Source organism: Anguilla anguilla, chromosome 11, assembly GCF_013347855.1.
Source record: "Anguilla anguilla isolate fAngAng1 chromosome 11, fAngAng1.pri, whole genome shotgun sequence".
Lineage (NCBI taxonomy): Eukaryota > Metazoa > Chordata > Actinopteri > Anguilliformes > Anguillidae > Anguilla > Anguilla anguilla.
In genome coordinates this window covers 34,685,585-34,708,692 of record NC_049211.1, presented here as the reverse complement: position 1 = coordinate 34,708,692, position 23,108 = coordinate 34,685,585, and the positions used below count along the sequence as shown (strand labels likewise).

General features: G+C 43.8%; 1 protein-coding gene across 6 annotated transcripts in view; it reads right to left on the bottom strand.

The window, feature by feature from the left end:
- The window catches only part of LOC118207830 (nck-associated protein 5-like), a 46,823-nt gene that overhangs the window by 16,746 nt on the left and 6,969 nt on the right, over positions 1 to 23,108 (bottom strand). For 2 of the 6 annotated variants that reach the window (XM_035381911.1, XM_035381914.1), the window contains exons 2-3: positions 15,985 to 16,193; positions 6,722 to 6,796 (exon numbers count right to left, since the gene is read on the bottom strand). The gene's annotated coding sequence lies outside the window, so the exon portion shown is untranslated. The remainder of the gene's footprint in view (positions 1 to 6,721; positions 6,797 to 15,984; positions 16,194 to 23,108) is intronic. The other 4 variants (XM_035381913.1, XM_035381915.1, XM_035381916.1 and 1 more) reach the window with 2 other exon arrangements.

Below are 23,108 nucleotides of genomic sequence, written 5' to 3'. Positions count from 1 at the left end.
CAGTCACAGCTCAGGTGGAAGGCAGAAATCACAAACCAAGACAGACAGAGGATTCCTGGAACTGACCTGGGAGCCTTTTTATTAGACTGATGATTATTATGTTAGATTTTAAAATATCAGAAAATTAATGTCACCATAATGCTTAGAGGGAGGGTTAATATACCTATAACCTTAAAAAAATATGTTGTATTGGAGATTGACCTGAACCAATAATAATATAAAGGGAAAGAAATCAGTACTGCTTGACCATTATGCATGTTACATTACATTACACTACAGTCATTTAGCAGACTTACACAACATTGTTGCATAGCATTTACATTTGTATCCATTTACACAGCTGGATATATACTGAAGCAATGCAGGTTAAGCGCTTGCTCAAGGGTACAGCAGCAGCGTTCTACCCGGGAATCAAACCTGCAACCCTTCGGTTACAAGACCAGATGCTTACTGCTGCATACTACACTGCCGCCTCCCGTATAATTTTTGTAAATGTTACATTTCATTACAGGCATTTAGCAGGCACTCTTTAGCAGTAAAAACTGCTGAATTCAGAAATCAAACATATTGACCAATTACGCTTTACTACCTTTTTGATAATAAGGCATAACTTAAAGTTTGCCACTTTTCAGGGTTCCCTACAGAAATAACCGTAATGATCACAGACCCTTAGCTCTTAAAAACATTCATTTCTGTACCTTCGGACCCCATTTCAACTGATGGAATTCACAAACAACTTCACATGACCACACAATAAAGCCCCAAACTTAGGGAATTTTGCGTTTCCCCTTCTTCTTCTTCTTTTTCCTGCTTGATTACAACATCACAAATGCTCCAAGCCCACAAATAATACGTCTCCCCATTGGACACTTAAGGTACATCAGCCAGTAAAAACATTGGATGCACACGCAAAATGGTATATATACAATTGCACTCATTTAAAAGAGCAAAACTTTGACATTCGTATGTCTCCCTCACTAGTAAATACAATTTGAAAGAATTTAGGAAACATTGGGAAGCACCGCTTTGGAATACAGCTTCTTTAATTTTTATGAGCTAAGATAGCCAATATTGTTTCATGTAACTTGGCACAATTTTGATATCAATACTTTTAATGCAGGCCTAGATTTGCAGTAATGACTTATAGACGTTGAATAGACGTTGATTTTACTTACAGTAATCTAGTAATCTTACCTTTTCTGACAATATTATTATAAAAATGTTGTGATGCTGGGAAATGGAAATATCATGTTTTCATGAAGCCAAATTTGAAGCATTTACATTATACTGCAGTATAGTCAGTTTCTTTAAAGGTACACAGCCTGTATTTGGGGGTGGGTGGGGTGGGCCAGATGCAGGACGGGCAGGTGGAGGGATGGGGGGGGGGGGTGTCAGTGAAAAGCCAGGCTCTGATCCACAACCAAAGCTGAAGCAAGCTTCTGAACTTTAACACAAATTTGCACTCATTTTCACTTTAATTATTAGGTATTTTAGGTGAAACACTGAATTATTCTGTCACGAGAACGCAAATGGTTCACTTCGATCAGGGATAGAATTCTTATGAGCGACAAAAGAATGAATGAATGAAAGAAACTCTTTTTTATGATGAATATTAATGGAAAGCCTAAAATCCTTGCATTTTTCCCAACAGAAACCCTGGTATGGTACGATGATAATAATTCCTAGAGTGCAAATGTATCAGGGTCTCTCTGAAGCGAGTCACTGTTTATGGAGCGAGGTTGAGGCAGTATCGGGAGTGGGCAGTTGCAGGGAGAAAGCAGCGCATGATTCCTCAAAGGTAAAAATCCCGTGAGCGGTACTAGATTTGAATTTCAAATTCTCTCCCTCCTAAAAGCACGGTTTTCTATGTTCTCCTATAACGCAATAACAGCCATGGTTCCTTTTTCCTAATTTACATTACATTACATTACAGGCATTTGGCAGACGCTCTTATCCAGAGCGACGTACAACAAAGTGTATAACCATAACCAGGAACAAGTATGACGAAACCCCTAGAGAGAAGTACCGGTCCAAGTACAGGGAACAACCGCATAGTTCAACTTGGACCCTGATGGTTAAACTGATTAACACTAACAACGAGAACGGCAACAACGCAATCTATGGAAAAATAAAAATAAATAAAAATAAATAAAAATACAAGTAGTCGTTAAGACAGGCGCATCAACTAAGTCACCTATGAAACAGCTGCCTAGTTACAACCCTAAGTTTAGTCATTTACAGGGGGGAAGGGAGGGATGGGGAGAGGTGCAGCCTGAAGAGGTGGGTCTTCAGTCGTCGTTTGAAATGGGTCACAGTCTCAGCTGTTCTGACCTCCACAGGGAGGTCATTCCACCATCGTGGGGCCAGAACAGACAGGAGACATGTTCTGGAAGTGCAGGTGCGAAGAGGGGGAGGTGCTAGGCGTCCTGAGGTAGCAGAATGGAGGGATCTGGCTGGACACTTTTGACACACTATTTACAGAACATCGCATCCTGTTGTTAATTCAAAACACATTGTGTCGGGCAATTAATTCCTCACACCTTTAATTGATAATTCCTATCAAATTGTTCATAAAGCTAATGCAAGGTGCACCACAGGCTTGGACGCATATGCGTCCCAAACTGCAATACCCCTACATAACCAGCAGAAAATCACTTACGTAAAAGTCTAGACTTTGCATAGAGATAAGAGATCATTTCCAAGTAAGGTTTTATAAATAACTACTTATACGCGGTTTTCTGCGTAAGTCATACTTAAGATCAAAATTGATCGTAAGTCCGTTCTATAAATGAGGCCCCTGGAGGCCTGGTGGCAGCCCATCTATCTGTGCTTCCATGCGGCAAATTTTGACATTTTATCAACAGCACCATGTCCGTCCTCCATATGCATCTTTCCACTTTATTCCAACAGGGGGCAGCAGAGACAGGATAAAATAGAGATGGGATCACAGCATAGCTGCCGGAGCACCTGACCCATTAGCCCCCAAGTGCCCAATGTCTCATTAATTTAACAAAAAAATATTTATGTCTATTATCATAGTTGCACTGCTGTCATTAAATTTCATTCAATCATTTTGTTAAAATATATCCTCTACTATAACGGAGTGCCGTTTTCCCAGATTTGTGTGCCCTTTTCTCACATTGAGGACCTGCCCCTCAAGATTTAATTCAGTGCATTTTATATAGCGCTTTTCCGAACTTCCGAACGCTCAAAGTGCTTTACAGTGATGAAGGGGAACTCAGCTCACCCACCACCAAAAGGTCTTTGCATGGCCATACACACAGGCACATTTAACACTGGACAAACATGGAAATTGTGGTCACATGTTACGTATGAAATCGTGAGCATGACTTATACATTGTGAGCATAATTTACAGTAATTTGTGAGCACAATTTGTATCTCATGGGCATGAATTACATTCATTTGTGCGCACAAATAAAAAAAAAACGGAAATCTCATTCAATTTCACCTGCCGGGCTCTGTACAATGATTTATTAATGCATGCGATAATTATCGTTGTGGCATATCGCCCACCCCTACATGGAGGGCATTACTGGAGCCTGGAGCAGCTCCAAATGGCATTGGTCCAGCTCCAGAGGGGAGTGGCCGAGCTGCAAACGGGCAAAGTTTAGTGTAACCCCTGCCCTATCCCTAACCCTCCTCTTTGGAGGTAGGCCACGCCCCTTCGGAGGTAGGGCCCTCCTGTTTGGAGCAGTTCCAGGCCGCAGAAACACTCACTCGCACGGAGGGGAACGGCTGAACTGCAGTGACACCGCTTTACCACAAGAGGGCAGGAAAGCTGCTCGGCTCCCGTTTCTTAAACAGCTGCAGACTGAGCACTGCGATATTCCCTCTAATGTTTTTCTAAAACGTGTTCTGGGAATTATATCCAAGTGAACAGACAGACATTGAATGAATCCACAATTAGTTTAAGCAATCGTAACACAGCAAAATAAAAGCCATTGGTTCTATGCAGAAATTATCATGGCTTCAGAACAGAGAGCACTCCCCCATTCAGCCAAGGTCTGGGATTCATTTTAATAAATGCTCGGCTTGGCTACGGAGGCGGAATTCAACACCCATATTAACCTAATCAAGGCTCAAAAATATACAAGAACAACCATCAAAGGGGTGTGTGCAACAAAGAAGAGTCATACACCAGTACTCCCAAGCAAGCAAACGAAGAAGAATCCCCACAAGGCAAGAGAGAGAACAAATCAAATTACCTTCATTTTATCCTTCAAAACAAAGAATGCACATGCATGCACACACTCAGACACACACACAGCCACACACACATGCATACACACACACACTCAGAGAGACGCAGACACTCCTCCCACGCCCAACTTCAGGCTGAATCTCTGTTGAAAACCGTATATTTTCGGCCTTCTCCTCCTCCCTTGGTCAGTGTCTGGCCTCTCTCCCTTGTGTCGTTCCCCCCTCTCTCCTATTTCCATTCCAGACTCGGGGCCCTAAATCAGGCTGCCCATTGTAAGCTCCTGACAGCTGCTCCACAGGCCCGCGACATTAAAGCAGATTTACTCCCGCGGCCCAGTGAGACTGAGGGGCCGCTTGGGGCCACCTCAGCCATCGGAGGCAGACTGGCCAATCAGACCGCGGCCAGCTGACCCCTGACCCCGCCGGCAGAGCCCTTACCGGAACTTTCAATGCTTACAGAACTGGGCTTGGAAAACCAAAAGTTCTGGGTTCAATTCCAAGCCATTGTGCCCTTGAGCAAGGTAGTTAGCCTGAACTGATTTAGGTGAAAATATCCAGCCGTATAAACGGATTGCATGAAAAAATGCAAATCTATAAACGATGTATGTTGCTCTAGATAGTCTGCTAGATGCCAGAATGTAACGTAGTATAACGCAGCGTTTCGTTCTGAAAGCTGGAACACTTTCACCCGGAGACCCTGAAAATAGCAAGCCGCGAACAAAAGAGAGGTGCTGGCCGAGCGATGATGTGGACCAATCGGCTTCGAGCTCGGGCAGGGGGAAATGAAGCGCCGCCGGAGGGTTTTGGGAGGGGCGGACTCGACGTAGCCCCGCCCATAAATCATCTGAACAGCTGAAGAGAACAATAACCTGCACAAGGTTTTCTACAATCTCTTTAAAGCATTGTAGACATAGCCCAGATTACAAGATTATGACACATATTGAATAAACGCGCAGCTCTGCATGCGGTAAATAAGAATCAACGTGCAAAAAAGTTATTCACACATAAAAAAAGAACTGTCATTACTTCAAACTTGCAAAATCTAGGCCTGCCATTAAAATGACTGATATCAACATTAGCCCAAGTTACAATAAACAGTATTGGCTATCTCAGTTCACACAAATTAAACAAGCTGTATTCCAAGTTGTGCTACACAACATTCCCTAAATTATTTCAAATAACTAAGCCATGAGTTTTTTCATGAGGTGGAAACCTCCACATTAATTTTTATTTATTACTTAATTTAAATTTTTTTTTTTTTAATGAATCAATGAATTACTTAATATTTTTTGCAAGGTCAAATATTGCATGCATAATGTGTTGAATATCATCTGTATTATATTGGAACCAGGATGTGGTGGGTGGCGAGATTGGGGATGGGCATGGGATGCTGTGTGTTGGGTGAAGGGAGGTTAGGAATTAATTTAATATCAAATTCTCTTTTTTATATCAGAAATGTACTAATTTACCATGTATGAAATGGATGATAATAATCTGGTCACACAAAAAAAGAACAATGACGACATGGCTCAGTTTCACATGTCACATGATCCAACCCAGAGAAAACAACATCAATATATCGAGAGGAGCCTTTTATGGGAACACCACATTTTTACATTTTTCTCACTCCTGGGATGCACATGAGATACTGATGACTGTGTGTGTGTGTGTACAATGTATGTTTGTACATGTATGTGCATGTGTGTGTATAACACCCTTAAAGACCAGTGTTATATAGTGTTAAATGTGTAAATATACCCTTTAATAAAAGATGAGAGATTGCAATTTAATCACATGTGGATTGTTTGATTACAAATCTAAAATTATGGAGCACAGCCAAATGAAGAAAAAGAAAATGTCTCTGTCCCAAACATTATGGCGCACACTGTATTTAATCAAATCCTTTTTTTGTTGTGAGAAGCATTAAAGCTGAAGGACAGTTTCCATTTTATGCCCTTTTGAATGGATGATAAAGTATTTCAGTTGTAATTCTAAGTGCAATTCACACCCATTAAGGGGATGGCGTACTAGGATCCTGTGTCTGTCTCAGGCGGCCCCTCCCCCACTTCCTGCTCCAGCCTAATGGGCTGTGCCTTCAAGGTCAGAGTCAAGGTTGAAGGACGGGAGACATGGCGACTGCTCGTGTGACATCAGAGCACGTGCCTGAGCGGCGGGGCGGAATATTCATCAGCTACAGATTTACATGCACTGCTAATGTTCTGAGCTACAGGGAGAGAGAGTGTGTGCGTGTGTGTGTGCGTGTGTGTGTATGTGTGTGTGTGTATGTGTGTGTGTCCGTGTGTGTGTGTGTATGTGTGTATGTGTGTGTGTGCGTGTGTATATGTGTGTGTATGCGTGTGTCTGCATGTGTGTGCATGTGTGCACGTGTGTGTGTGTGTGTACGTGTGCATGTCTGTGTGCATGCGTGCACACGTGTGTGAGTGTGTGAGTGAGTGCGTATGCATGCAGAGACAGAGACACAGTATTTTAATGACCTACCTGTGAGACTATCTCTCCTGAATCTTTATGTTGGCCCTCTCTTCTGCGCAGTCTCCAATCACCAGAGGCCACGACCTGAAGAACAGGGAGTAAAAAGCACAGTCAAACCCTTCCACCCTCAGAACAGGCCCCCGGAAACCAGGCATTACCCCTGGAACACAGGCCTTACCCCTGGAACACAGGCCATACCCCTGGCACACAGAGCTTAGCCACGGAACGCAGTTCCACATTATCGTTAGCGACACAAAGAGAAAAATCAGGAACGTAAACTTTAGTTTCAGGAACAAAAATAACATACTAACAAGATAAGATCAAGAAATAGAATTGGCCAACAACAAGTCATCACTACCCTCTCCAGAGTACAGGCGCTGTTGCTAGGTGGCGGAAGTACAAGCTGCAGGCTCCCGGTTACCAGCCCCCCGGTTACCAGCCCTGGCCGTGGGCAACTGTGCCTCGATGAATTGAATGCCTGGTTAGGGAACTGGGTTTGTACCCGAGCGGTTGCAGGTTCAATTACCCAAGTGCTGCACAGCCAATTATGCCGTTCAGCAATGTACTTCCCCTGAAGTGCGGCAGTTCCTCTCCAGCCAAATGGGCTGCTTGTGACATTTTTAACTGTGAAGGTCACGCTGCAGAAGAGTGTAGATCTGCTAAATGTCAAGGTTATACCTAAAAAATTGTAAGCGTGATGAAATGCGGGAGGCAAGGAGTCTGTTCCCCCTGGGCAACCTGTCCTGCATGGGCACCCCCTCCCCTGCCCCCAGATCAGTTCTGACAGACAGTCCTGAGATTTAGTGCCCTCCCCTCTTCCTTTAGGGGGAACGAATAATCCCTTTAGATCAGATTACCGGCATTCAGCACATTGCTCTTCACTCCTGGGGATTCCAATCCCAGGGAATCAGGCTGCCCCCTGTGGGATGCTGTGCCCCTTGCAGTAAATAGCCTGACAACACGTAACTTGGAAATATTACTCACTTCAGAGCATTTGAAACTATTATTATTATTATGCACAAGGTAAAAACACCAAGGTAGTTGCTAGCTAGCTAGCTAGCTAAGCTTGCTACCTTCATAACTGTTAGCTAACAAGTAGCTAGAGAGCTGCACCCACAGTCCTGTAAATGCAGTCTGAGAAGAAAATGAAGCCACTGTGCAGAGAGGCCCCATCATGAGATGAAGCTCTGAAGCTACTATTGTTGTCTCATGACCCTGTTACAAATCTCATCGGTCTTGTTCTTAACCAATCAGAGATCACTGTGCCTGGACAACACAATCGGAATAGTGATATTTGGTCATATTCTTTTCTATCCTGTTCAGCCTATAAATGTTTTTGGAAATCCAGGAAAAACATAAAATGTTATAGCCTGCTTCTATCGATTACCACAATGTGAGCTTTTTCAACATAATTCTCGCTGGTGCAAGTTCGATGAATTTCTACAACACTTATAGGAAATATATGGCAGACTCATCAATAATTCTGGTTCCGGGTCATGGCAGCCATCTTGAGGTGGGGCCACATGCGGAAGTATCGAATTGAATAGAATGGAATGGAATCACGTGACCTTGTTTCCCTTCTAGTTCATATACAGTATAGAACTCATCATAGTTCTTATACAGTTCAGTGGAACTCACACAGATGAGTCATAGACAGGCTCCTATGGTTCTGACATTGTGACTCTGTTACTATGGGTAATGATGCAAATTGCACAGAAAAATGCAAAATAAAAATAAAAAAGAGCCAGTGACTGATCATTCCCCACTACCCCTGCCCCAAGCCAGCCTAACCCTAACCCCAATGTCCCCATAAGCAGCAGGATTCACTCCATCACACAGCCCATTTAGCCATGCTAGTCTGATCACACACACTGGAGCAGCCGCCAGTGCAAATATCAGACAGCCCCTCCCATTCCTCAGATGTGGGCAATGCAGACTGAGATCCACTCAGTATGCATAAAGCATACAGACAGTCATGTGGGCGCCTGCGTGTGTGTGTGTGTGTGTGTGAAGGAGGCAAGGAAATGGAATCAATCAGGGGGAGGTAGAGAAGAAGAAAGGGAATGAGAAAACAAAGGAAATAGAGAGTGAGAGAGGGAAAGAGAGAAGAAAACAAGGCATCGTGGAATTGTCCTTGTCTCACTGAATTATGGGGACATTTGTGAACCCACCAGAAACCTCCACTTCCCCCCCCCCCACCCCCAAACAACTCCCCCCCCCTCATCTCCCCCAGCCTCTAGGAGGATTTATTGCTTGCATGGCTGACTAATTACGGAGTTCACAAAAAAATCGATACTCTGCTGCATAATGTGTACAGGATTAGATGCATGTCAAGTCGACCCTCATAAAACACTGGCTAGCTATATGCTGAAGGCTTTCTGGTTAAAAATGAATGCTTTCCTGTTATAAGGAAAGGATTACATGCTACCATTGTCACTCAGCGCCACCAAAATCGTTAGGCTAATATCTCTGAAACAGATTCAATTAATTAAGACTTAATTAAGGTTATTTTTGAATGACCATTTTTATAACAGACCCGATAGAGGATTCTGTTCTGGTCACTCCTCTTACCTCTTGTGAAATACAATGCAGGCAGTGACAGTATCGCTGAAACCTGATTGGTTGAGCACGCCTGACCTCCCTCCCATCCTCCCTCTCTCCTCTCTTAAGAGGGGCAAACTCTTCAGCAGCAGCTCTGACTTTGCAGCAATGTCACCTGACATCAGCAGTACAGAACCTAAATCTGCTGTAGACTCATAAACATTTTATATAGTGTTCTATTCACAGACTGCACTCCATAAGAGCAATTTGCCATCCTACAAAGAATATATGAATAACACAAGCTAATTTTTTCAAGGGGAAACCAAAAGCCACAAACCCTCGTGGCAGCTAAAGACATGGTGGGTTTTGCTCTCAATATTTTATATGTTAATATAATGCACTGCAGGAGAAACTAAGCAGTGATAGACCCACGGTATTAACAGCTGAAGCAGGGGACAGAGGACACGCAATCTAGTCTAGAACAAGAATCTACATGAATCCCGACACCATATCAGAAATCACCACACCGTATCAGAAATCACCACATCATATCAGAAATCACCAGACCATATCAGAAATGACCACACCATATCAGAAATCACCACATCATATCAGAAATCACCACACTGTATCAGAAATCACCAGACCGTATCAGAAATCACCACACCATATCAGAAATCACCACATCATATCAGAAATCACCAGACCGTATCAGAAATCACCACACTGTATCAGAAATCACCGTGCCACATCAGAAGTCACCATATCACAACAGAAATCACTATGGCATATCAAAAATCACCATGCCATATCAGAAATCACCACACCATATCAGAAATCACCACACCATATCAGAAATCACCACGCCATGTCAGAAATGTACGTGTTACGAGTTTAAGACCCTTTGGACAACAACATCAAATAACAGCAACTGTAAGTAGCTCAAACCACTTCAAATGTAACATTTATACATTAACATGTACTATAAGACACACAATGGAATGGCCGTCTGCAAGACTCCACACCAGGCAGTCACAGATGTGAATGTGAGCTTACCCAAAGAAGACTCCACCTCTCTGGATTTATGGGATGGGGGAAGGGTCCCAGAATAAGGAAGCCTCTCTCTGGTAACAGCAGACAGGTGGCCTCGTGCCTTGGACTGAAGTATTTACCCACCAGTTTGAAAACGTTTACTGACGATATAAGAAAGGTAATCCAGCCTTTTGTCGCAGAATGCCAAGAGGCAGCAGTAAATCATAAATCAGATTAAATATCACCACCCCCCACTCCCCTGCCCACCCCCCCCCCCCCAAAAAAACAGTAGCAGAACAGTCTATGGCCAGCCGCCACAGGACACGTTAGACAGGAGATGTACTGTACCGCATTGTAACCCCTCCCACCCGCCCAAAGGGATCACAGAGCTTCTCCACCCTAGCTCCCCAGTGGTGGAACGAACTCCCTGTCCCTCTCTGAACCTCCCCCTCACTACCCATCTTCCGCCGTGGCCTGAAGACTCATCTCTTCAGACTATACCTAGACTAACCACCACCACGCTGTGTATTTCACTCTAAATCTCCCCCCCCCCTTTTTCTCATGACACTTGTTACATGTTGCCCCATCCCAGCACTTTTTGGTAATTTGTATTTGTCCTAATACTGTAGCTTATTCTTCTACCTAGTTGGCTTTGCAGAGGTTAGGTCTGAATAGTGTTCACTGTGTGAACTAAACTGTGTTCTTAGCTAGAAATAGCTGTACAAAATAAGTACTGCACCTTACTGAACCTGTGTTTAGCAGTTGTCTATGACCATGAAATGCACTTTTTGGTACGTCGCTTTGAATAAAAGTGTCTGCCAAATGAATGTAATGTAATGTGCTGTAGTACGCATACTTGGTGTTAGAGGTCTATAGAGCGGCTCCACACAGACGGACACACTAATATAAGATCATGCCACCAGTGTCTGTGGCTGGGTGTGTGTGTATGTGTGTGTGCTTGCTTGCCAATAAATTGACTCTTGCAAGGTGCTGTCCATCCATCTTGCAGAAAGCACATTTCTGATGCCTCCCTCAGTTTCTTGTCCTTCCTTTCTGTTCCACCTTCTCTCTCCCCATTTTTCTCTATCCCCTCCCTCTCTCTCATTTCTCCTCCCTCTCTATCTTCCGGTCTCTCCTCCCCCCGCTCTCTCACTCCCCCTCACCGTGGAGACGGTTCAACATTCTGTCAGCATGCACAGAGGCTGCTCTCTCTCCCACTGCTCAGGGGCAATGCAGGACAGAGCTGGGGAGGGAGAGAGAGGATGAGATAGAGAGAGAGGGAGAGGGAGAGAAAGGGAGATACAGAGAGAGGTGGGGAGAAAGAGAGAGAAAAGTGTAGGACTACAAACACCGAAAGAATCAGCCTCCTACAACAACTATGCCCCCCCCCCCATACTCCAGCTGTTTATCATTTAGCCTGTGCTTGCTGGAGAGGCTAAGAGAGAGGGGGTGTAACGTTTAAAAAATGGGGATACTTATCAAGCGAGCCCGTGTGGGCGGGGTCTGTAGAGGATGCAGTGTGTTTGATTGATGGATGTCCGGCTGAGTTGGAAGACTAAATGGGCTCCTTGGCCTCTCCGCAGCGCCGGGACTGTGAGCTTAAGAGGATTTCCACGCCACGCCATCCCGGCGGATCAGCTTACCGCGCAACGGGCAACCCTGACGGGGCGGCGGGGGGGAAAAATGGGAGCGATCCAAATTGAGAATCGATAGCAGAAATGCATTGCTCTCTGATCCAGCTCTCTCCCAGAAGTCTCTGGGGAACAAAGTCCTCCCCCCTCCAACCTGAACGCAAATGGAGGCCCTGCGTGGGCCGACCAGCACACCGGTCCGGAAGAAGCGATCGACAGAAAGATCGCCCGCCGCGCTTCAAACCCGTGCTTCGATCGAGCCGCGGCGACGGTCGCGATGCCCATCTGTACTGGCACCCCAATGGGGAAGAGAACTCCCCAAAGTGGTCAGGACTGCAGAATCTTTGGCCATTCTCCAACACGAGACTGACGACCCTGTTCTTCAGACTGTATCTCCTGTCCCTACCCACGAGTACTCTCACCTTGTGGAGTAATTCAGGCTGTGGTATTTTTAGGGTTGTAGGTTATAATTGATAGTTTTACATCACTCTTCTTATGATGGAAGTAGTGTGTTTATACTTAGGATTAGTACTCAGGTTCCTCATCACACTCCATGGTCTGGGAATGCTGTTTGCCAGGTCTGGAGCCATTACTCATATTATGTGAATGCCCTGTTCTCTCCTACACTGCAAGTCATTCTGGATAAGAGCACCTGCTAATGAATACAATGTTATTCAATGTAATGTACATGTGTAATTAAAAATGTTATGCAATGTAATGCAGTGTAATGTACATGTGTAATGAATATAATGTTACGCAATGTTTTGCAGTGTAAAGCAGCGTTTCAAATTTTTCTTAATTAGGTACTTTTAATGTTTAGAGGGATTATTTACCCTCTTAAGCCACATTGTGTCAGAAATAGCTATGCATGCCATAAAGAATAAAATTCCCATGTTCACATTGTGCCTATTGTGCTATATTGCAAACAATCGCATAAAAAGAGGAACATCAATTTCAACGGCTCAAATTAAGGATTGAGGGGAACCAACAGGCTCCTAAGTGGTAAAATGGTGACACCCATCACTAAAACTAACCATCTGGAAGATATTGAAGAATTCAAGACAAAGCAAATGATAACCTGCCAAACCTACACTATAATTACTAGGTTTAGGAAAATTTTAAAGAACATTTTTATTTAAAAAAAGGTTTAAAAATAATTAAATAGGTGTAAGAAAATAATTAAGTGTTCTACAATCTAATTAGGAACTTATTGATTTACCTCAGTCTTCCATTTGATTAAAAAAATAGTTACCTGTTTGTATGTAATTGTTAGGTAACCCAAAGCCCACGCCCTCCTGTACTTACAGCAGTAAAATGCTGAGGGCGGCTGCAGGCAGTAAGACCCCCCCCCCCCCCCCATGACCCCCCCCCAGCAGTGCCAGTACAGGCTTTATGCACGCAGATGACCGTCGTCTCCGAGACCAGGGGGAGGGTTCGGCCTGCAGCAGGGAGACGGCTGGACCGCTCCGAAGGGTGACAGATGTTCACCGTTCGCCAGGAGGCTCGTAAATAAGAGACAAAAGCGCAAAGCTTTTTTCTTTATCTGTCTCCGGATTCACACAGGGCACCCGGTCAAAGGGGGGTGGGGGGGGGGGTGAGGGGAAGTAACGCAGAGGAAATATTTTCCGTTATCGTCTCGTTTGCCAGCTGTTAATTACAGCGGGAGGAGCGGCCGAGCCGCGGACGCGCTGCTCTTGGCGCTGTGTCACAAAATGCAAATGGCCGACGCGCACCCGGGCGCGGCTAAGAAGACCTGCGACATAGACGGATAAAAATCAGAGAGGAGAAATTCAGCTGCGCTTTTCTTTCTCTCAGTGTGGGGTGGGGGTGGGGGTCATCAATGCGATTTCAACAACCAATAAAATCTATGTTTTGTGGAAAAGATGTTCCATTACATTTTTGGCATCTGGCAGATGATCTCATCTTTGAGTGAAAGTACAAAGATTTGCAAACAATCCATTAATACAGCAGGAGTTTAAAAAAAAAATTTAATCACCCCAAAGTTGTTACACCCAGCCGTTCAGCTTAAATCACAAACGGGAATAAAATGCGTTTTGATACTTTTCCCCCCTGGTGTTCACTCTGAATAGTAATCCATCCAACAAAAGCAATTATGTTCATTACAAAAAGGGTTTTACATTTCGGTTTTCTCGCAAGCTAAAGTTGTCAAGAAAACATATCAGGCCCCCTCTCGCATTCAAGGGTGTACGCCAAGGATCATCAACTCCGGCCCTCGAATCCAAATCCAGCCCTGGTTTTCTTTTCTCCCGGGTAATTAGTGCTACTGATTGGCCGGACTGTCTGTCACACCTGACTCCCAGGCAAAGGGAGGGTGGAAAACCAGCAGTTCTGATCCCTGGTGTACGCCTTCCGTTCTCAAACCACAACTGAACAGGCTGCGTCCAGCCGTGAGTCTGCAGAAAGGCATCCTCCGCCTTAGCGTTTCGCAGGCCTGGACGTGCCTGCTCTGCTCTGCACTGCTCTCATCTCCGATCGATGTAAATGCGCCCGCTAAGTATTCCTTTCCCGTTGCCTCGTCTTATTCTTTAAACACGGTGCTTTCGAAAACAGGAAATGTGCCAAATTTTCACTTTCGGATAAAAAAAGAACACCATTTCGTGCCCCCCCCCCCCCCCCCCCCCCCCTTGGGGCCCGGGAGACTTCCCCATTAAACCCACTGCACTGAGCAGACGAGTCAGCTCCCACAGAGTCACAGGAGGGCTGCTGGCGTCCTGCAGCAGCGTCAGCGGAGCCTGCACGGGCGGCGCTGGCGGAGCGGGGAGCGCAGAGGCGCGGCGCGATGATTCAGCACGCGCTCAGTACACACTCAGCACACGCTCAGCACAGCAGCCGCGGCACGACGGGGGGGAGGAGAGGGAACGCACACAAACAACCAACGATGCCAACCGTCTCCATGAGAGAGTTTGTGTGTGTGTTTGTGTGTGTGTGTGTGTGAGTGCGTGTGTGCGTGTGTGCATTTGTGTGCGTGTGTGTGTGTGTGTGTGTGTGTGTGTGTGCATGTGTGTGTGTGTGTATGTGCGTATGTATGTGTGTGTGTGTATATGTGTGTTTATGTGCGTGGGTGTGTGTGCGGATGTGCGTGTGTGTGTGCGCGTGCATGTGTTTATGTGCGTGTGTGTGTATGTGTGTGTGTGTGTGTGTGTGTGTGTGTGTGAATAAACCTGCATTTCCTTACTGCTGTCTCACTACAGTGCAGTTTGGTACTGTACATTCTGGTGCTCACACTTCAGAAACACATTCAAGTTTAATTCAGACTAAACTCAAACCTTTACTTTTGGTCTTGACTTTTATGTTGGTTTCTGAATTGTTGTTCTGAAAAAAAATGAGTTGTGTTTCATTTTTTTGTGTAAAGAATAGATTTTTCCCCCCCTCTTAACTTTTTATTCCACATTAATTCGAGACAGACACTCACACCCTGGCCAGCCCCACTGCCGCAATGTCTGGAGGACATGTGTGTCCTCTAAAAGCACACTGCCAGGCTGCAGATCCCTCTCCTCTGCAGCAATGGCTGCTGCTGCAGTATATCCAGCCTTATTGAATATTCATGCAGGTAAATAAGAATACCATGTACTGTCATTACTCACATTGAATTTATATAATATTTGATGACTACCACATATTTAACAATTCGAAATTAGAATTTAAAAAAGATGTTACAGATGCATTCGCTGCAATGCTTTGTAGTTTGTTGAAGAGTATTCTCTTGCTTTAGACTACAAACCCCTTAATGCCCCCATACCTTCCATAAAATATTCTTCTTCACTGACAAAAGCTGTCTGGGCCAATCAGAAACATACATTACATCTGAAATAATATTTAAAAAACCCAGAAAGCCCTTTAAGGTTGGGAAAAATAATCCTACACTCTGAAAAAAAGTTGAACTGGATAAAAGCAAAGGAGAATGAAAAAGAGAACATTTGATAAATGTCCCAAAAAGATGGATGAAAGAAAAAAATTAGCGCATGGATCCAGCCAGAACACAACAAGGCCACCGATTGTGTGTTTTCCCTATGAGACGGGGGGGTAGGCGACGAACGCATGCCCAACCTGACTTCTCTCTTCCTGGGCTACGACTGGCTCCAGGGCAGGGTCACATCAGGGGTCTGGAGAGCGGGGAGGGGGTCTGGTTTCGGGGGGTCCGTCCCATGGTGTTCCCCTCTCCGCTGCAGGCGCCGGGCCGGTCCAGACTTCCGAGTCACGCCGAGACCGGCATGCATTGGGCAGCGGAAACGCACCACATAAGGACCGGCGCTCTGCTGACAAAGACAGAGAAAAGAGGAGGCCTGTTTATTTAAACCTGCGGATGACTCGCGCTTATGTCAGAGCCAGTGGGCGGGGGTTGTTCTAAAGGAAGGTGAAGCCTGGCTTTGTTTAAACAAACTGTTTGGAATTTGGGCAAATGGAACCTATGCTTCTGATTGTCCGGATCATGACAGGGGGGCGGCACGCAGTGCAGCATAGTAGTTAGGGAACTGCGCTTGCAACTCAAATGATGCGGGTTTGACTCCCAGCTGGGACACTGCTGCTGTGCCCGTGAGCAATATTCTAAATCTGAGCCGCTTCAGCAGACATCCAATTGTATACATGGACTGTAGTAGGGTTGTGCAGAGACGTCATTATCTGTATCTGTATCTGTTCAACCAACAAAATTATCTGTCTGTGTATCTGTATTCGGATTATTTAAACCTGAAAAAAAAAAACCAGGACTGGAATTTTAAAAAAACTGGACTGGATTTTAAAAAAACCAGGACTGGAATTTAAAAAAAAACTGGACTGGATTTAAAAAAAAAACCTGGACTGGAATTAAAAAAAAACTGGACTGGATTTTTTTTAAAAACCTGGACTGGAATTTAAAAAAAAAACTGGACTGGATTAAAAAAAAACCAGGACTGGAATTTAAAAAAAACTGGACTGGATTTTAAAAAAACCAGGACTGGAATTTAAAAAAAAACTGGACTGGATTTTTAAAAAAAACCTGGACTGGAATTTAAAAAAACTGGACTGGATTTAAAAAAAAACCTGGACTGGAATTTAAAAAAAACTGGACTGGATTTTAAAAAAACCAGGACTGGAATTTAAAAAAAACTGGACTGGATTTTTTTTTAAAAACCTGGACTGGAATTAAAAAAAAAACTGGACTGGATTTTTAAAAAACCAGGACTGGAATTAAAAAAAAAACTGGACTGGATTTTAAAAAAACCAGGACTGGAATTTAAAAAAAACTGGACTGGAAGAAAAAAAAACCTGGACTGGAATTTAAAAAAAAAACTGGACTGGAAGAAAAAAATACGGAGCCCCCTCATTGTGGGGATCTTTTTTTTTTTTTGAGCTACTTTTGTGTTCCCTCGCAATGCTTTTTCATTACCTTGCAACGTTTGACATTCACACCAGTTACACGCAGGCTACCTTTCCGTGCAACTCTGATAATTCATCTTGCCCTGGCTCTACATTTCGGACGGTGCAGTGGCATGCGCCCTTTTATAATCTCTAATGTTGATTAAAACGGAATGTCATCGCTTGCAGCGATTTGTTAATGTTGTTTTGTTAAAGGTGTTATGTAAGGAATAAACACAACAGGCTGTCCCGCTATTGGAAATTACACAACGGCTTGGCTGAATACTCGATTCTGATTGGTCCAAGGGTGGGCATTATTTCTCAGAAAAGGGATACCTTGGCCTTTTAAAATCAATGCGCTACAAAATCCAGCATTCTAAAGCAGTTTAAACAGCAACATTATTCTTTCGCTATTGAACTGTTGTTACATCCCCTCCCCTTTTCAATATCCAATTTCACAACTGATGACAACGTTGAATCACATCTCTAGTTACTGTTGCTAGCGTTATTTATGCATCCTGCAAATCAGAATCTTCCCTTATTTGGACAATAGAATAGGCATTGATTTAACTCATGGCTACGGGACGCATTTTCATCCATATTTTTGTGAACGATTCCATTTATAGTAACCGCTGTTTTGAAGACAATTCAATAGTCAGCTAGCTGACCCAGCTAGCCGGGACAGCAAAGCATGCCGTCAGACCATTCTGACATAAAACCAAAAATTTTTATATAGGCTAGGTAACAAGTGAGGCCGAAGCTGTTCTAGCGAGTCAATGCTCTACGAGGAAGATGCTCGTAGGCAGTTTGAAACTCAATGAAACTTTATGAAGGAACAAAATAGGAAGCAAGACAATCCTCAGATTCAGACTTCGCCATAGATAACAGCAGAGAAGCCCCCCTGTAGCCTACAGCACCTCTGGTTCGCTCAGGGTAACACATAGCTATTTATATTTATTTTTAAAACTAAACTAAAAGCAACAAACACAATTCAGCTAGCACAAGATCACATATTTACACACGATAAATTCACTTTTTACACGTATTTACATTTTACAGTCCAGCACAAACTATTTACAAAAGTCCGCGCGTCGTACATTCTGGGAGCTGCCGGCGCAGCCTGCCGGAACAGCCCCCAGACGTATTCCTTACATATACGACGGGGGTGGTGTTGCTTAACCATGCCCCGAAGTACATTATTTTACAATAACGGGACAGCCCGGAGGGGTTTATTCCACTTATACAACAGGTTACCAACATTGACTATAGCTATATGGTTACTTTTATATTTATTGATTTTTATAGATTTAATCAGATGAAAGTGAAATATTCTTCCGTGGGCGTTTGGGCATATTATTTTACTGTTGTCAAGCAAAACTCTGGTTGGTAGTTTTATTTGGACTGTCGTTATGCAAAGACTCTGGTTGGTAGTTCTATTTGCACCGTTGTTAAGCAAAAACCACTGATCATTAATTCTATGAAAACAATGATTCTATCAAGAAAAAATAGTTCCTTCTTGTTTTATACCATACAATGAGTTTATACCATGTATACCATACATTTTTTGTCATTACATTACTTAATAAAACTACATGAAACCATAAGTCAATCAAATTCATTTCCCCAGCACTGTCTTGCTTTTTAAATGGTGTGGTCGCGCAGTGTAGACATAACATCTTTCTAAGACCCTCTGAAACGGATTTTGAATGCCAGCTCGCTTTATGATAGGTTCGCCGCCTCAAGGCAGCTGCTGTGACGGAGTTTCAGATACTCTCTCTCTCTGCCCGTGTAATGTCAGATAGAGGCTATGAGAACTTGGCCCGATTCGGATACATCCCTAGACTGTACATAAAAATATAATCTGTGTAAATTGCTCTGAATACGAATTTGACTTCAGTGGAAGTTAAATTTCACATTAAATATGTACCACTACCAAAAACCTTCAAGGACAAAGAAAGAGCTGGTTGCCTTAACGCTCAGACTAAACAAACACAGAGTGATGTGTGTGTCACATAAAATGCACGCACAAGGTCACGTTGAAAGGAGATAATCACTTGAGGCTACAAGATAAAAAGGTGGCAAACTCCTCAGAGAATAGTAGCTCTCTACTTCTGTTACCAAGTTTCCAGGAGCCACAGTATCCGGGACGACCAGGAGGACAAAAAAATAGTTGAAATGGAATCAATTACACCTATAGGCCTAGTAAGTCTGACGTAACACAGTGCAAAAACCTTTCCCATATATGGATCTCTGGATCAAAGGAGGATTTCCCTATGGAGAAAATGACTGGCGTTTAAAACTTAGACTTTTTATCCACACACATTTCTCTCTTAAATGGCACTGGAGCCACTGAATTCCAATGCCGCTTTCCAACTAAAAATACTGTTTGCTAAAAGCAAGTTAACACTGCCTAGCATGTTATATACATCAGAGCTAGCAGTTCTGTGACAAGAGAGCAGCAACAATAACAACAGTTGCAACAATAAAGATGTTTAAAACAATACATACACAGTACAAAATAGAAAAATGTATAATTTCTTACACTATAACGTGTGAGAGCAAACAGTATGCGTGTGAATGCAGCTCAAAATACAGCACTGTACGTGATGTTGTAACTGTGGAATGGTCATCAAGGGTAGGCTAACTGCTTCGCCATTGGCAATCTGTTTTTAATCCATCCATCCCAGCGTGCATTGGGCAAGAGGAAGGAATACACCCTGGACAGGCCGCCAATCTATCACAGGGCACACACACCATTCACTCACACACTCATATCTACGGGCAATTTAGAGTCTCCAATTAGCCTATCTGCATGTCTTTGGACTGTGGGAGGAAACCGGAGTACCCGGAGGAAACCCACGTAGACATGGGGAGAACATGCAAACTCCACACAGAAAGGCCCAGAGCCGAGATTTGAACACACAACCTTCTTGCTGTGAAGGTGACAGTGCTACCCACTGCACCACCGTGCCGCCCTAATTTGTTTTTAAATTTTTTGATTGTAAAAATGAAAAAAACTTAAAAACATTATTTTTTCGCATACAAACAAACAACCGAATGCATTGTTTCAAATTTTTTTGCTCCAGATGTCTCGAAAATGCAAAAGAACCTAAAGGGACTTCAGAGGCCTATGACCTTTGGCCTCTGCTGACATCACAAAGCTCATAGTTTCGCCTGGGGCTCTCGCAAAGTTACCAGCCAGACAACCACACTAATTAGCTGCAAAGGATTCCTCTGGTCACTCCTCCACCAGACATTCAGATATAAGAGAAGAGGAACACACATGCATACACACACACACGTATACAGACACACACACACACACACACACACTCACACCTGGTGAAAGAAGCTGTGAAAATCGGGACTCAAGAGGAAGAGTGTGAAGGACAGCCTGGAGGTGCTCATTAAGAAAGAGCAGAGTGCCACACAGTCACTTACTAAGCTGTTCCTCTAAAATCTGTCGGACTGATCGCAAAATAATATATATATGTGTGTGTGTGTGTGTGTGCATGCGAAAGAGAGAGAGAGAGAGAGAGAAAGAGTGAGAGAGGGAGAGGACATTATCACACATCTTCAACAACGCAAAGAAATAAATCTGGAAATTAAACTTGTTTTTTCTCCATCAAAAGGTTCTTAGGGGAACTTTCCCTCATACACATAAACTTCCACATTAAAAGCGGGTGGATTGGGGGGGGGGGGGTGAGTAGCCTAGCAACGATCGATACGCCTCTAATGGAGATACATTTAGAGGGGCTGCCAGCACGCAGGGCCTCAACACCTGACCTGACTGGTTAAAAGAAAACAGACGGCAAACAGTTTCAGAAGAAAAACCCTGCGGCCGTAGGTGAAGGTACCCCTGATACATCCACCTCATCATAATGCGGAGGAGCTGGAAAGTCACATTACAGTCCCCTTATCACCTGAGACACCCGTCTCACCCTCAGGGTCACAGACACCATCAGCAGGGACGGACAAAAACAGGAAACATCTCCCAGATACGTGCAGCCTACCAATAAAATACAACCAAAATGGCAGAGGAGTAGGCCCCACAGACATAAACTATAAAACATACAAAACGAAATGCGCAGCTGCCTGTATTATATATGGAACACATGCAAAAGGATTTTTATAATGCTGCTGCAGCATAGGCCGAGATCCAGGGCTCTGTCCTGACAGTTTCCTCAGAGCCCTCTGTAAATGTGGAAACTGAGTTCACATTGGGAAACAAAGCTTCTTTCAACAAGCAGAACAAACACTCTTTTCCATTCCCACTCTTTCCTTCCGTTCTCCTCTCTCTGTCTAACATTACATGACATTACATTGCAGGCAGATGTTCTCATCCTGAGAGACTTACAGCTTGTGCAGTGTCCTGGGAATCAGAGCAGAGACTGTTCCATTCCTTAACCATTATACTGCACTGCTGCCCCATTGAATTTAGTCAACCACTCCTAGATTTCAGGGCTCTAAAAGCATTTGCAAAAATAAGTCATCACAATGTACCTGAATTAATGATTCCCGTATCACAGAATTCAGCACTCCATTATTCATAGACAGTACTGTCTGCAGACGTAGCAGTGTTTTGAACATGGATTCCTTTTCTCCACCATACAGATTCTGTTGGGACCTGGTTACAGTTCAGTGTCATTGTCCAGGCAGAGTTCAGGGGGTACAGAATTACAGATCTGCAAGCTCTGAAGGCTCTGGGAGAGCAATCAATCAATCAATCAATAAATCAATCAATCAATCAATCAATCAATCAAACAAACAAATCCAATTTCAGAACCGCTGAAAGTACATTACAATTAGAAGAACCTCTTGTCCAGAGTGACTTACAATGTAGGAGAAACACACGTGCATTCGTCTGATTAATATGAACAACAAGAGCTGAATAACCAGTGAGTAAAGATGTCACATTCTCAAAGCACTAGTAACTAGTAACGCAAAGTTAAGTCAAGTAATTAGTTAACTATGGGAGCCAGGATTAATCTGTGAAGGGAAACAAAAGCTGGAAGAGGAGGAGGTAGGGGAGAGAATAAAGGTGGGGAAAGGGGGCATGGGTGGGGCAGATTTATGTCTTCCGAACAATGGTGGTGTGTTTGAACACATGCCCTCTCCGCAATCCCAACAATCTCCCTCCTGCTCAGGGGGGTGACAGCAGAATAATTATATGTGCAAATACCATCTAAAAAGATGCTGCTCTGATGCATCACCGTGGCAACTGCATCCCAAAAAGAAGAGGGGAGTCAGAGGGAGAAGGGTGAAAAAAGAGGATGTTGGACAGTTCTGTACCTGTAAATGTTGGATGTGTAACAGATGTAACACGAGTCAGGACTGCTTTCAAACAGTCACATCTCGCTTACTCTGTAAAGATGAGCTTCTGGATAAGATGGCAGCTTGAAGCCATACTATGCAGGATTGTTTAGCCTTGCTATGGTCCCCTGTTTACAATCAAAGAAGTCTCCTCCTCTGTCTTCAACCCCACACACTCACCCCAAGTACATAATTTCAGCTATCTAGCTACCTAATGTAGCTAGCTGGATAGCTAGAGGTAACGTTACTTACAGATCCAACAAAAAACAATTCAACTCTGCATCTTTTTTCAGCCCCCTGGTGAACTTTAACTGACCCCACTGATGAACATCAATTCCAAGGTTAACTCCTAGTTCTTGAACAAGCCCCGTTGGCTTGTCTTTTTAGGGTGGATTTTGTTCGCTGGTACCTTGCCATGATAAAGATACTGACTTTGCCATGATTTGTGTTGTCTGTTTTTTGTTTATCGCACCATTCTCCGTAAACTTTGGAGACTGTAGTTCGTAAAGATCCCAGCAGGACAG